Raw genomic sequence first — 12,692 nt, 5'->3', positions numbered from 1 at the left:
ATTTCCTTCTGTCTCAGCACAGACTTCAGCTCTCAGAATCTGCTAGAGTATCACTGTGAGTAAACGTCTACATCCCAAGGGCAACGCTGCCTTGTCCTCCACAACAGGTCTTTCTTCTTTAATAAAAGTCCTTCAGTCTGGTCGGCAATTAGGATCTTCAGTGGAGTGAGTGAAAATTTAGTCTCAGTTAAACTCTTCACATACTACATCAATATGGAAAATGATTGGGGGCTCATTATAAAATTGAGTACAAATCTACCCTATGACTCAAATTCTACTCCTAGGTATTTTACTCAAGAGAAGAACTATTTTACATATGGGCTTGCATATTAAGATTCTGGAAGATTTTTTGGTTTTGTGGGGGTTTTTGTTTGTTTTTCAAGTCTTCAAGATGGAGTTTCTCTGTATATCCCTGGCTGTCTTGAAATTTGCTTTGTAGACCAGGCTGGCCTCGAACTCACAAAGATCTGCTTGCCTCTGCCTCCCAGGTACTAGGATTAAAGGCATGTGTCACCACCACTTGGCTCTGGGAGTTTTATAACATCCCCAAACTGAATCTAAAACAAATTTCTGTCAGTAAGAGAACTACTAGATATAGATTATGCTATCGTCATGTGATGGAATACAACTCAGAAGTAAAGGGATAAAATAAACTGTACTGGGTGAATCTCAGAATCACTGTATTGCACAGGAAAGGCCAGACAAAAGCATGGTGTAACTCCAGTTGAATACAGCAGTTACCAACCTGTGGGTCTCGACTCATTTGGGGGCTACATATCCAGTATCCTGCATATCAGATATTTACATTACAATTCATAACAGTAGTAAAATTACAATTATGAAGTAGCAATAGTTAGGGGTCACCACAAATAAGGAACTGTATTAAAGTAAAGGGTCACAGCGTTAGAAAGGTGGAGACGCACTGACATTCAGGAATAGCCAGGCTACTCACAATAGCAGAAATCAGAACCATGGTTGCCTAGGGAAGGAAGCAGAGGAAAGAGGATCTTTCCAGAATGAGGTGCTATGGAATAATCCTCTTGTACACTGTAAAGATTTGTCACTCGAATTAGTTTAATAAAACACTGATTGGCCAGTAGCCAGTCAGGAAGTGTAGGTGGGCGACCCATCTGAGAATGATGGGATGAGAGAGGAGCAGTCATCAGCCAGATGAAGGAGTTGGACACAAATAGGATAGAGGTAAAGGCCACAAACCTCCGGGTAGCACATAGATTAATAAAATGGGTTAAGTTACACTTCTAAAGTGTGTTCTCGCCAGGCGGTGGTGGCGCACGGCTTTAATCCCAGCACTCAGGAGGCAGAGCCAGGCGGATCTCTGTGAGTTCGAGGCCAGCCTGGGCTACCAAGTGAGTTCCAGGAAAGGCGCAAAGCTACACAGAGAAACCCTGTCTCAAAAAAAACAAAACAAAACAAAAAAAAAAAAAGTGTGTTCTCAGAACCAGCAGCACCTGGGCACTAACCTTGAAACAGGAATTCCCAGCCCCACCCCGATCCCCAGCAACTGGTGAATTCTTGCAGCAACAGACAGCTTATGGAGCCATGCAGGTGTTTCTGATACTGGGTAAAAGTTGAGAACCACTATTCTTTAACCTGTTTATGCAAGTGATTATACACTTGTATACAAACTGCCAACACTTACCAAAACATTAACTGAAGGTCTGCACACCTTGTGTGGAAACTGTACCTCAATTTTTAAATTCTGGAATATATTTTTAAAATATTTAACTCAAATTTGCCCTCCTTACCTTGATAAATAGAAAAACCATCCACCTGGCAGCTTGAGTAAGAAGACTCCAGGGGCTGGAGAGATGGTTCATCAGTTAAAAGAGCTGACTGTTCTGCAGAGGACCCAGGTTCTAGTCCCAGCACCCACACGGCAGCACATAAGCATCTGTAACTCCAGTTCCAGTAGATCTGATGCCATCTCCTGACTTGTGAGGTCTCGTGAATGCACGCAGCTCAAATACAGACACATAAAATAATAAAAGAAAACTCCTCTGGTTGATGTCCCTCACTTGCTGGATACATCAATCATCAGATCTGGTAAACTGACTTCTCAAGTGCTCCTCCCTTCCCTCCACAGCTGACCCTCAATCTCCCTCTAATTCAATAGACTCCTCTGCCTTTCACCTGGTCTAGGACAAAGTCATCCATTTGTCTTCCAATTCCCTAATTTGCCAGAGCTATTTTCCATGACATGGATAAGCCAAAAAGCTTTGTTATTCAAATTGCTTGCTCCCTCAAGCACCTTAATGAGGCACCAAAAACTTTAGTGACTATAGCAATAAGAAAGTCTATAAGAGGCCAAAGCCAAAAAGCAGAATCCTGCCCTCCCCTCTCTGACAGACCCCAGCTGCATGGAGCTTGACCCAGTGGCTTGGGATGACTTCTAACAGTTGGGCCTAACTCCTAATGGTCCCTGGTGCCTCACCCCACACAGCCAGTCTCAGGGAGGACAAGTGCACTGTAAAATTTGCTACCTCAGGATAATAAGCTGCCCCCTCTTGGACTCTATTCAAATACAACTTCTTACATATGGCCCAAGAGACAAGGTCAGATAACTGAAGTGCTATAAAAGTACGGAGATGGACAGACATGCACACGTGTGTACACACACACACACACACACACACACACACACAGCTGCCTCTCATACATGCAGTTCTCTGAGAATTTGCCCACCATATTTCTATCCACAGTGTCTATTCTTGACTAAAATTTATACCGGTGCTGGCCTGGTTAGGACTTTTTCACTCATGCCGTGGATTCATCCTCCTAGGATTTTTTCTTGTTTTTACATCCTAACCAAACAAAGGACAAAGGTTTTTTGGGGTTGGGTGGGAGGGATATTCTGAATTGGGAGGACTACACCTTAAGGAAAGAGAAAAGGACAGAGTGGTGGAATACATGAGACAAGAAAACTGAAGGGGAAAGGTAGGAGACAAACAAGAGGTGGGCAGAGGGAGTTTAAGACACCAAGTTAAATGGTGTGTGTGTGTGTGTGTGTGTGTGTGTGTGTGTGTGTGTGTGTGTGTGAAAATGCCATAATGAAACTCATTACTTTGTATGTGAACAATAGAAAATATAAATTGCCTTTACAAAATAAACCAGTGACAATCAGCTTCGGCCTTTTTCTGCTTATGTGATATTCCTTATATTTCTGTGAATTATACCATTTACTTATGAAAACAAATATATATTCACAAAAGCACAATGCTAGACATCAAACTCACGGACCTTTTTCAATAAGGGGTGGCTGATGGTTTTGGACATTTAACTGAGTGAAAGCCAAATCAGTGGATAAATGGAATTGTTTTGTCACATCTGTGAATGTGATGCTGAATTTTAAAACCCGGAAAACTGCACTGGACACAACCTTAACCACAGCAGCAAACGTGCCACCCTTATCAGGTTGTTATGGCAACTGGGCTACTTGGGCTGAGAAGAGAGAGTGGATCTTTTTGTCTGAGAAAGATCTTGTTGCTGGCTGCTATTAGAAATACTAAAGAATGTTTAAATATAGATCTCAGAACATGAGGAAGCCCCCAAGAGATTTCCCATTCCCTCATTAACATGTATGTCAGTTGGTGTTGTAATTATTCAGGTATTGGTTTAGGAAGCCGAATTATTGAGGTATCATGGGTGTAATTTCCCTGCCATTTCGAGGAGACACAATCTGCCAAGAAAGGGAATCATCAATCAATGGCCCTCGACAGCTGCGACCTATGAACCACAACAATGAGCAGCAAGGCAAGATCTCCCCAAAGATGCAATAGCAGTGGTAACCAGCAGATGTCTAATAGTCTAACTAAGGTCAACTACCCAGGGCTGGAGAGGTTAGAGAACTTACTACCACCGCTTTACTAGAGCAGTAGAACTCCTAACTGCATTTCTTTTTTTCTCTGTGTAGTTTCGGTGCCTGTCCTGGAGCTTACTCTGTAGACCAGGCTGGCCTCGAACTCACAGAGCTCCACCTGGCTCTGCCTCCCGAGTGCTGAGATTATTATTTCATTTTACATAGTAATCTTAGGTCCAGCCATATTGCCACAAATGATAGAATTTCATTTTTTTTTAAATTTTTTGGTTTTTTGAGACAGGGTTTCTCTGTGTAGCTTTCAAGCCTGTCCTGGATCTCACTCTGTAGACCAGGATGGCCTTGAACTCACAGAGATCCTCCTGGCTCTGCCTCCCAAGTGCTGGGATTAAAGGCGTGCGCTACCAGTGCCCAGCCAAATTTCATTCTTAACAGCTAAATAGTAGCCCATTTGGTATATTGTACAGTGATTCTATGTGTTTAGAAACAGATTCATCATTTAGATTAATCTAATGAATTTAATCATTAACTTTTAAATTTTTCTATGGAACCTCTGCTACAAGAAACTTCTACTAAACCCTTTGCTGATTGCTTTCTAAAGTCATCCTTAAACTTGTTTGGAACCACTAATTACAATTTAGTTCAAAATATTTATCCATATAAAAATTCTTATGAAACAGTGTGATGATTAAGTTGATACTAACTGCACCAAGTTTGGGCCTTCCTACTGAAATATGTAGCCCTGAAGAGAACAGGTTATGCACCCACATGAGAAAGGATAGATCCCAGCATCTACTGTGTGAAATGGGGAGAAAGAAGTACATTTTCTCTACAGTGCCTTCCAGAAGTAATAATATATTACATTCCATTGCAATGATGACAACTGCTGGTACCTATAAACACTTGCCCCATACTTGACAGTCGTTATACTCGGTGCTTTTCATGGGTCACTAAGAGTACTTTGAAAAGCACACTACTTTAAGGCACATTTCGATTTCAAAGACCATGAGACCAGAGATTCAAGTGAGACAAAGGCCCAAACAACAAATTCTCTAGAATAAAGCAGCAAACCTCTTTGAGGCCTACTCACAGAAGGGGTATGTGTGTGTTATAGAGATTCCCTAAAGATTAGACACATACACAAACGCCAGAGCCCACTCAAACAGCCCGGCAAAGAACAGCTCCTGGCTGATAAAGGGGCAGAGTCCCAGCACCGGAGGCCAGGAGTGACCTCACTGTGAATGAGTATCTAGAGACTATTCTAGGGTCTCTGACAAATCTGCAAATCTCAAGGACCTGGCAATCAGGATGCAAAGTGCATGCTGTGGTTGGGGTCACATGTGGTCCTATGAACATGTACCTACTAGGGCAGAGACCTCACTTTTTTTTTTTAAAGCTATGCTCAGACCACAGAACAATACTGGGATTTGAAACATAATACTTAGTAACTCTTAGTACCCAATGTCTCCTGGAGCGTATCCAGTCTGTACACTAGGCTGTAAAATCAGCTTCCTGAAGTGAGGTCTGGAGACCTCTAGTGGTTGTCTGCAGTTCACGGAAAGAAGAGGTTAAAGACAGGTCAAAGTCTGAAGCAGGAAACCAAGATGCAATGACAGAGGGATGCCTCAGGAAGTTTAGAAACACTTCTGAAATCTACATCTGAATATAAAAATACTCTCCATTTATTCAGATATGATCAATAGGAGGAAAGCAATTGCTCCCTAATGGTCAACTTTACTATAAGGGTCACAGCTCCTTGAAATTTAGCTGAATGAATCCCTAGCTCCATAGTTAAAGCACTTGCCAAATGACTGTGAGGGCCAGAGTTTGCATCCCCAGATCCTACACGATGGGAGGTGGTGTAGCAACTACCTGTAATTCTAGCACTTGAAATAATGGTTTCCCAGAGTGGTCTAGCTAGCTAGAACAGCAATACTGGCAAGCTCTGGGTTCACCTGATAGACCTGCCTCCATGAGTAAGGTAAGGAATGAGCAAAGAAAACATCCAGTAGCAACTCTGGGCCTCCATATGCACTCTCATACAAATTCATTTACACCCTTATGCACCTGTGCCGCAAACAAATATACAACAGGAGTGCACACACTATACATACACACACACAAGAGAAAAAGAGAAAAAGATCCATGTAGGCATTATAAAATACACTATTTGGGCCGGGTGGTGGTGGCACATGTCTTTAATCCCAGCACTCAGGAGGCAGAGCCAGGCAGATCTCGGTGAGTTCGAAGCCAGCCTGGTGTACAGAGTGAGATCCAGGACAGGCACCAAAACAACATAAAGAGAAAAAAAACAAAACAGTATTTGAGGGACAATGAAGAAACAGAATATATGACTCTAGAAAGTTAAAAAAAAAAAAGCAATGCTCCTTTGTAGATGCAAAATATAGAAGAAAGGAAGAAGCTATCCTTCTCTCTAAATTTCCATTATATCCTCAAAGAGGGTCAACTCTCAACACTATCTGCAGGTCAGCTGGGGTTCCAGAGAATCTTCACATCTCATCTGGCAGATGCTGGTCATGCTGGAGAAGAGCTTCTGCTTAAAAAGGTAACGGGTGACTGGTGCATCCAAAACACTCCTCACTCCCAGTAAGGAATGGAAGGAGCCTGCTGGCCGCTGGAGCCATTGTCTCGATCATACCACAACCCAACTATGTACTATGAACTATGTACAGCCGAGAAAGTAAAAATAAGTGTAGCTTTCTATAAACAAGATCAATACCAGGTATGCTTTATAGTCAACTTGACAAGATTTAGAATCACCATGGAAACAAAGCTCTGAGCATGTATATAAGGAATAATCTAAATAAGGTTAACTGGGGTAGGAAGACCCACCCTAAATGTAAGTAGTTCCATTCCACAGACAAGGGTCCCAAACTGAGTGAAAAGGAGACAACCTCTTTTGGGTTGGGAACAGTCTAGGTCATCAAATGAATCAATGATTTTCTTCTAATTCCATTTATAGCTTTTGGGAGATCATGATTTGAAATAGAGTAGGAACTTAAACCTAAAGCATCCAGTTTATTATGACTGCTCCTTATGCTGCCTCTCTGTTCACCAATTAATCACATAAACTTCCCCAATAGGACAGATGCCTCCCTGATGCTGACTAGACATTATAAATGACAAGGATAATTACAGACCACTTAGAACGAGGAAAGCGGCACTTTGGCTCATCTTTCAGTTTTAACTTAAATATATATATATATATATATATATATATATATATATATATATATATATATATATGTCATAGTACTACCTCCTGGGCCTTCTATAAGTGACTGGCACATGCCTAAGTAATAAACACATACAACTTTATTTAACAAGACAAGAAACAAGGCATGATTGAGATCATGTAAAAATGCTACATAGTTACTAAGCCTTCACATCACAACAGCAGAGTGAGGAGGACCTTGGCAGTGTGTTACCTAGGATTTATGAGTACCTTCCAAGAGGGGCATTCCATAGCTGGAAGCCCTCAGCACTGGCTTTAAGCCCAGGCGGGCACGGGAAAACAATTTCCGTCCATGTTCTTTTAATGGTTCCCCATATTTCACCTTCTCATTTCTCAGTCATCCAGCCACTTAGGGAGATGAAGGGAGATGAGAGAAGAGATCTGAATGAGAATAAACCTCAGCAAAAGAGGCATAGCACACAGCTTTCTCAAACTTCATTCATGTTCTTGCATTCCTGGAAAAGCAGACAACCACATGCTGTCTAATTAGCAGCTGGGTGTGCACAGGTGTGGGAAGTAAAATTCACAGAGAAGAGCTCTAGACATGGGAAAGGTGTGTGGTGCCCTAGTTACTGGTCCTCATGAACACCATAGCCTCACTGGCTAGGTCTTTACCTCACAGAACTCTGTCCCATGCCAATGGTGAAATGTTGGAATATTCATTAAAGAAGTGTCTACTGTGTTTGATAAGAAAACAAGCAAGGTGGTGTTACTCAGCAGCAACTATATTTGACTACATTTACCTAGCCCCTAAAATACTCTTGAAATATTAGGACAGGATCCTGAATTCTAGACAGAGTCAAGAAAATCCCCAGAAAGCGATGAGCCAATCCAACCACAAGTTTTTAAAAGATTTATTTGTTGATTCTGTTTATCTGTGTCTGTGTGTGGGTATGTGTATATGAGTGCAGATACACAAGTGCAGGTGCACATGGTGACCAGAAGGTGTCAGGTCTCCTAGAACCAGAGTCCCAGGTGATTGTAAGCTGCCCAACATGGGTGCTGGCAACATGGGTGCTCAGGTCCTCTGTAAGAGCAATACACACTCTTAACCACTGAGCCATCCTCTCCATGCCCCCAAAATTATAATTCTTTTTAGTAGTACGGCATCAGTGTCAAGAAGAAAAGGGCTCAAGAAAGTACTAGAGATATTTTCTCTTGTATATTCACGCTCCAGATCAGCATGGAAGATATTATGAAATTAAAATTACTTCTTTCTCATATGTAGTTATATAACGCTTGCCAACTAAGTACAAGTGTACACTTTGAAGTCTCACTTGAGAAACCCTATGAAAAGAGAGAGCTTCGGAGAAACAAGGGACTTCAAGTAGAGTGGCTAGTGTGGATGACCACAGAGAACATCTGAAAGGGTTTGTGTAGTTTTAAACTGCATAGAGTTAAGCAGAAAAAAAAATGAAATGAAATTTCCTTTTAAGTATTTCAATAAAGAGAAAAATACCAGGAGTTATTGAATCACAGCAATGGGTCTAAAGGGAGTCTATTTGTCCAAGTTTGAAGTTTTCAACAATTAAAATTTTTTAAAACATCCTAATGGCTAGTCATAGTCCTAAGGACTTCACTGAGAAATGGGTAAAAGGTCCTTGCCAGATTTAACAAGTACAAAAAGTATGAAACTGGCATTTTTATATCTATACTTTATATAGCTGATGAGAATTTCATGTAATTTAAGAAAAACTGGTTGAAGACCATTCACTACATTTTATACCAAGTGATTTGTAATGTTTTATTCCACAGCAACAAAACACATGTGCCCAAAGGATGTATAAAAACATGTGTGCCTTTTATTAAGGAAAAGAAAGCCTTTCCCTGTCACCATTTTTAAAACTCACAGTGTATGCTTTCCTTCTAAGACCTCTGAAAAGTTCTCCTTCACTGGAGAAAACTGGACAGAACCTCTGTAACACTGCATGGCAAGGGCGGGAAATGTTTCCAGCCAAAAGGACAGACAGGAGAGATGCCATTCGGAAGACATCCGGGAACTGCATTTCAGCTACCTCTTGCTAAGCTAAGCTCTCTTTTTTTTTCCTTCCAAAAATACGTCATTTAACTGCCTGTCAAAATAACCCTTGCCTGGTCTACCTGATCACACTCCAGAGCTGCAGCCTCCTCTGGATTCCCTCCTCAGTGACAAGCTGCTCAGAGAGCACCTAGTGAACAGCACACGCCCTCTGCTCCTGTCTCTCTTCCTGCTAGGACGAATCGCAGTCCATGGAGAGAAGTAATTAATGGGTTCATTACGTATGAAAGCAGCATCCCACCACTTGGCTGTCTGGTTTGAACGGATCCTATCAGCGTTTCATTCATGTTCAGTGTCTGGGATATGATAAAGCTGTTCTTCCTTTTGGATTTTTCCCTCACCACTCAGAAACCACTAGAGCAACGTGTTAACAGAAGCACTCAGGAAGAGAAGAAATTCTTCACCTCTGCAGACAGGAGGCTGAGGACGGAAAGTTGTTCAGGAGAAAGCCAAGAGAAGCAGAAGGTGCTAGAGAACAGCCGTACTTTGGAACACACAACAACGTTAACGCAGTGTGATTTGGAAACGTTTGCAATTCTGAATTACAGGTGAGCAGAACTTTTCCAGAGCATAAAACATCTGCAGGAACAATCAGGATTTCTCACCGCCGAGAGAGCCAATGAATTTTTAATAAGTTCTGAGCGCTGTGGTCAGATCAACTGCTGTTATCTGATAAAGGCAAAATTCGTCCTCTGATTTCCATAATCCTATCCAAATGGAGTCTTTGCCTTGCTGTGAGCAGTTCTAACTAACACCAACCACGGGATTAGCGGGCCTCGGAGATGCTGCAAGAAGTAAGACAACGCGGGTGAAAGAGATCACCCCAGCACAGTGGAAGAGGCATTTCGAGAATGAGAGCTTAGCATTCCTCACTGCGCTTCAGCCAACTGCTGCCAGGTAAGACTCAATTTTATAACATTAATTCATAGCTTGGCTATTGGAATGAAACCTGCTACTGCAGTGGGCGAGCCAGGAGATCTGGATTTCATGTGGTTCTTTCTCCCTTAAGCTTTATGCAGATTGAAACCTTCTGAAGTAAACACCTGTTTCTACTTAGGCTGCACGTTAGTCCCTCACAACTTGACAATAAAATAGCTTGCAAATCCCATTCATTTTTCACTGAATGATCCCACCTTTTGCTTCATTTTTTAGGAATTACAATTTTATTTAGTAACTTGAAAGCATAAGAAGAATCCAGAATGCTGCCTAAAAGGTACCCACAGAGGGTTCACCAAGCTTGCCAGGAAACTTGGGGGAAAGGAGGGATTCACAGGCATGGTTAGCAACATTTATGTCAATGTTTTTAAAAGGCTCAAAGACTGACTTTAATTCTTAGCAAAAACAAAAACGAACAAACAAACAAAAACCCTAAATTGTGATGTCACTCTCATTCACACTGATGGAAACAACCTCTAATGGGGTGAATCTACCCCAAAGATAGCAGGGATATTTCTGTAGCAGAGCAAATAAGGATATTTAAGAACAGAACAAAAAGAAGTCTGGCACATTAAAACCTCAAAAGTTTTCATCCAGCCTGATAATCCAAACTAAAAATGCAAAGGACTAGTGAAGCCATGGGAGAATTTTAAAGGGTAGAGTGCATTGTACAAACTCCTTAGCACTCACTCCAGAATGAGGCTTCGAAAGAGACTTTCCATGTAAAAATCACAGAAAGGAATCATCAACCGCCCTTCACCTGATGACATTTTAATTTCTTCCATAAAACTTCATTGTTATGAAGTCATTGTCTTGGGTTCAATTGAAAAGTCAGGTTCAAAAATCTTTGCTATTTCTATTAGTTTGGAAGGGTGGAGCTAAGAAAATAACAAATGCACACCACACCTAACTAAAGAAATTTGCTAAGCCAAGAAAAACTGTCCAAAGTTGTTATTCTAACAACAAATGTGAGCACTGGGGAGATGGCTGCTGGGCAGACAGACCCCTTGCCTGCCTGTGGAGGCCTGAATTCCGTCCCCAGCACAAAGTAATAGGAGGAGGAAAACCGCTCCATTTCACCGAACTCTTGGTTTTCAGTTTTTAACTGAGAGTGGGATACAGCACCCCTCTTTGACTCTTTCTCAGACACTGCATAGATAGTCTTAAATGTCACATACCTTTTGCATCTAAAGTCATTAAAGACTCTCACTTGTCATTTTCCAGTAACAAAGGCAAGCAGTAATTCCAGTATAGATAGTGGCCTGCCTGTCAACTACACCAATGTGTTTCAGGGGGGAAAAAAAAAGATGATAAATTCCAAAGTTTCACTTATGTAACAGCCTAACTAAAGGGCTAGGTTTTTGCTTTTTTCCCAAATCCTAACAGTTGAGACTTACTTGATCGTTACAGGTTCTTTTCATCTGTTTCCACTTTGTTTTACAGATTGACATGCTTCAAAAAAAAACTAATTTTAAGTGAAAAATGCCAAATAATATTTCAAATCATAATTTAAAAATTTAGTTATCTAGAGAAAAAGGAAATTTACATCATTGTGCAGAATGGAAGGGGATGTAAAATAATGGCCCTGGTATTTTACTTACTCACTGTTATGAGGAAGATTGATGTGCCACTTCTCGGGGACTTTGCTTCCTTCCATAGCTTAACCTCTAATGACAATAGATGGACAGACAGACACCAAATACCAACTCCTAAGTTAGTCTATGGCAGCATCAATGCCAGTGAACCTTCACTTTCTCTCCATTCAGAAAGCTACGTCATCCTCAGCAACAGCTTCCAAAAAAGACATAGTAATTCAGAACAATCTACAATTACCAATGTACTAAAAAGCTAAAAGCACTGTTATCTTTAGCATCTCATAGGTACAAATGGGTAGGGTTTATTTTTTATTATTTTATTTTATTATTTATTTATTTATTTGATTTTTTTTTTTTTTTTGAGACAGGGTTTCTCTGTACAGCCCTGGCTGACCTGGAGCTCACTCTGTAGACCAGGCTAACCTCACTAAAGATCTGCCTGCCTCTGGGCATGTGCCACCATGCCCAGCAGGTTTAGTTTTTCAAATTGTTTGTGTGGGGTGCATGTGTGAGACAGAGACAGAGAACAGAGACACAGACAGAGAGAGTGGTGGGTGGGTAGGTAGGTGGGCCACCGTATATGGAGAGATCAGAGGAAACTGTGGAATTGTCTCCTACCTTTATTGGGGATTGAACTCAAGTTGTTCAGTGAACCAGCATCTAAAACCATGTAAGGGGTTTTTAAGTGAGTACCTTAAGATTGAGTTTATTCATGAGAATTTTCCTTAGTATCAGTAGATTTAACAATTCATGAGATTTTAAATCTTGGCGAATAGTCAATGACTACTAATTGTTTCCGTGAATCAATAAGATACGGGGTAAATGTTTTAACTATTGTATCCTTATTAGTGACATCTATTATGCTATATCTTAGATTCTGGCCATTTGTATAATCCAAACTTCCATTTATATCATCCTATAAGTTTCCTATTTAAAGTATAAGAAAAACAGGTGCATGGGTCAAAATGAAGCTCTTCCACCAAGTGTCTCTGCTATCATACCAGTCTTTAAAAGGAAGTCATTTTGCCTGAA

General features: G+C 41.0%; 2 protein-coding genes across 2 annotated transcripts in view; one reads left to right on the top strand and one right to left on the bottom strand.

Annotated features, from left to right (window-relative positions):
* The window catches only part of Aven (apoptosis and caspase activation inhibitor), a 137,226-nt gene that overhangs the window by 78,565 nt on the left and 45,969 nt on the right, over nucleotides 1–12,692 (bottom strand). The gene's annotated exons all lie outside the window — the stretch shown is intronic.
* The window catches only part of Chrm5 (cholinergic receptor muscarinic 5), a 63,932-nt gene continuing 60,414 nt past the window's right edge, over nucleotides 9,175–12,692 (top strand). The window contains exon 1 of the mRNA XM_006992660.4: nucleotides 9,175–10,026. The gene's annotated coding sequence lies outside the window, so the exon portion shown is untranslated. The remainder of the gene's footprint in view (nucleotides 10,027–12,692) is intronic.

Source organism: Peromyscus maniculatus, chromosome 4, assembly GCF_049852395.1.
Source record: "Peromyscus maniculatus bairdii isolate BWxNUB_F1_BW_parent chromosome 4, HU_Pman_BW_mat_3.1, whole genome shotgun sequence".
Classification (NCBI taxonomy): Eukaryota; Metazoa; Chordata; class Mammalia; order Rodentia; family Cricetidae; genus Peromyscus; species Peromyscus maniculatus.
Note: the sequence above shows the minus strand (reverse complement) of the source record. Positions and strands in the feature narration are given on the sequence as shown.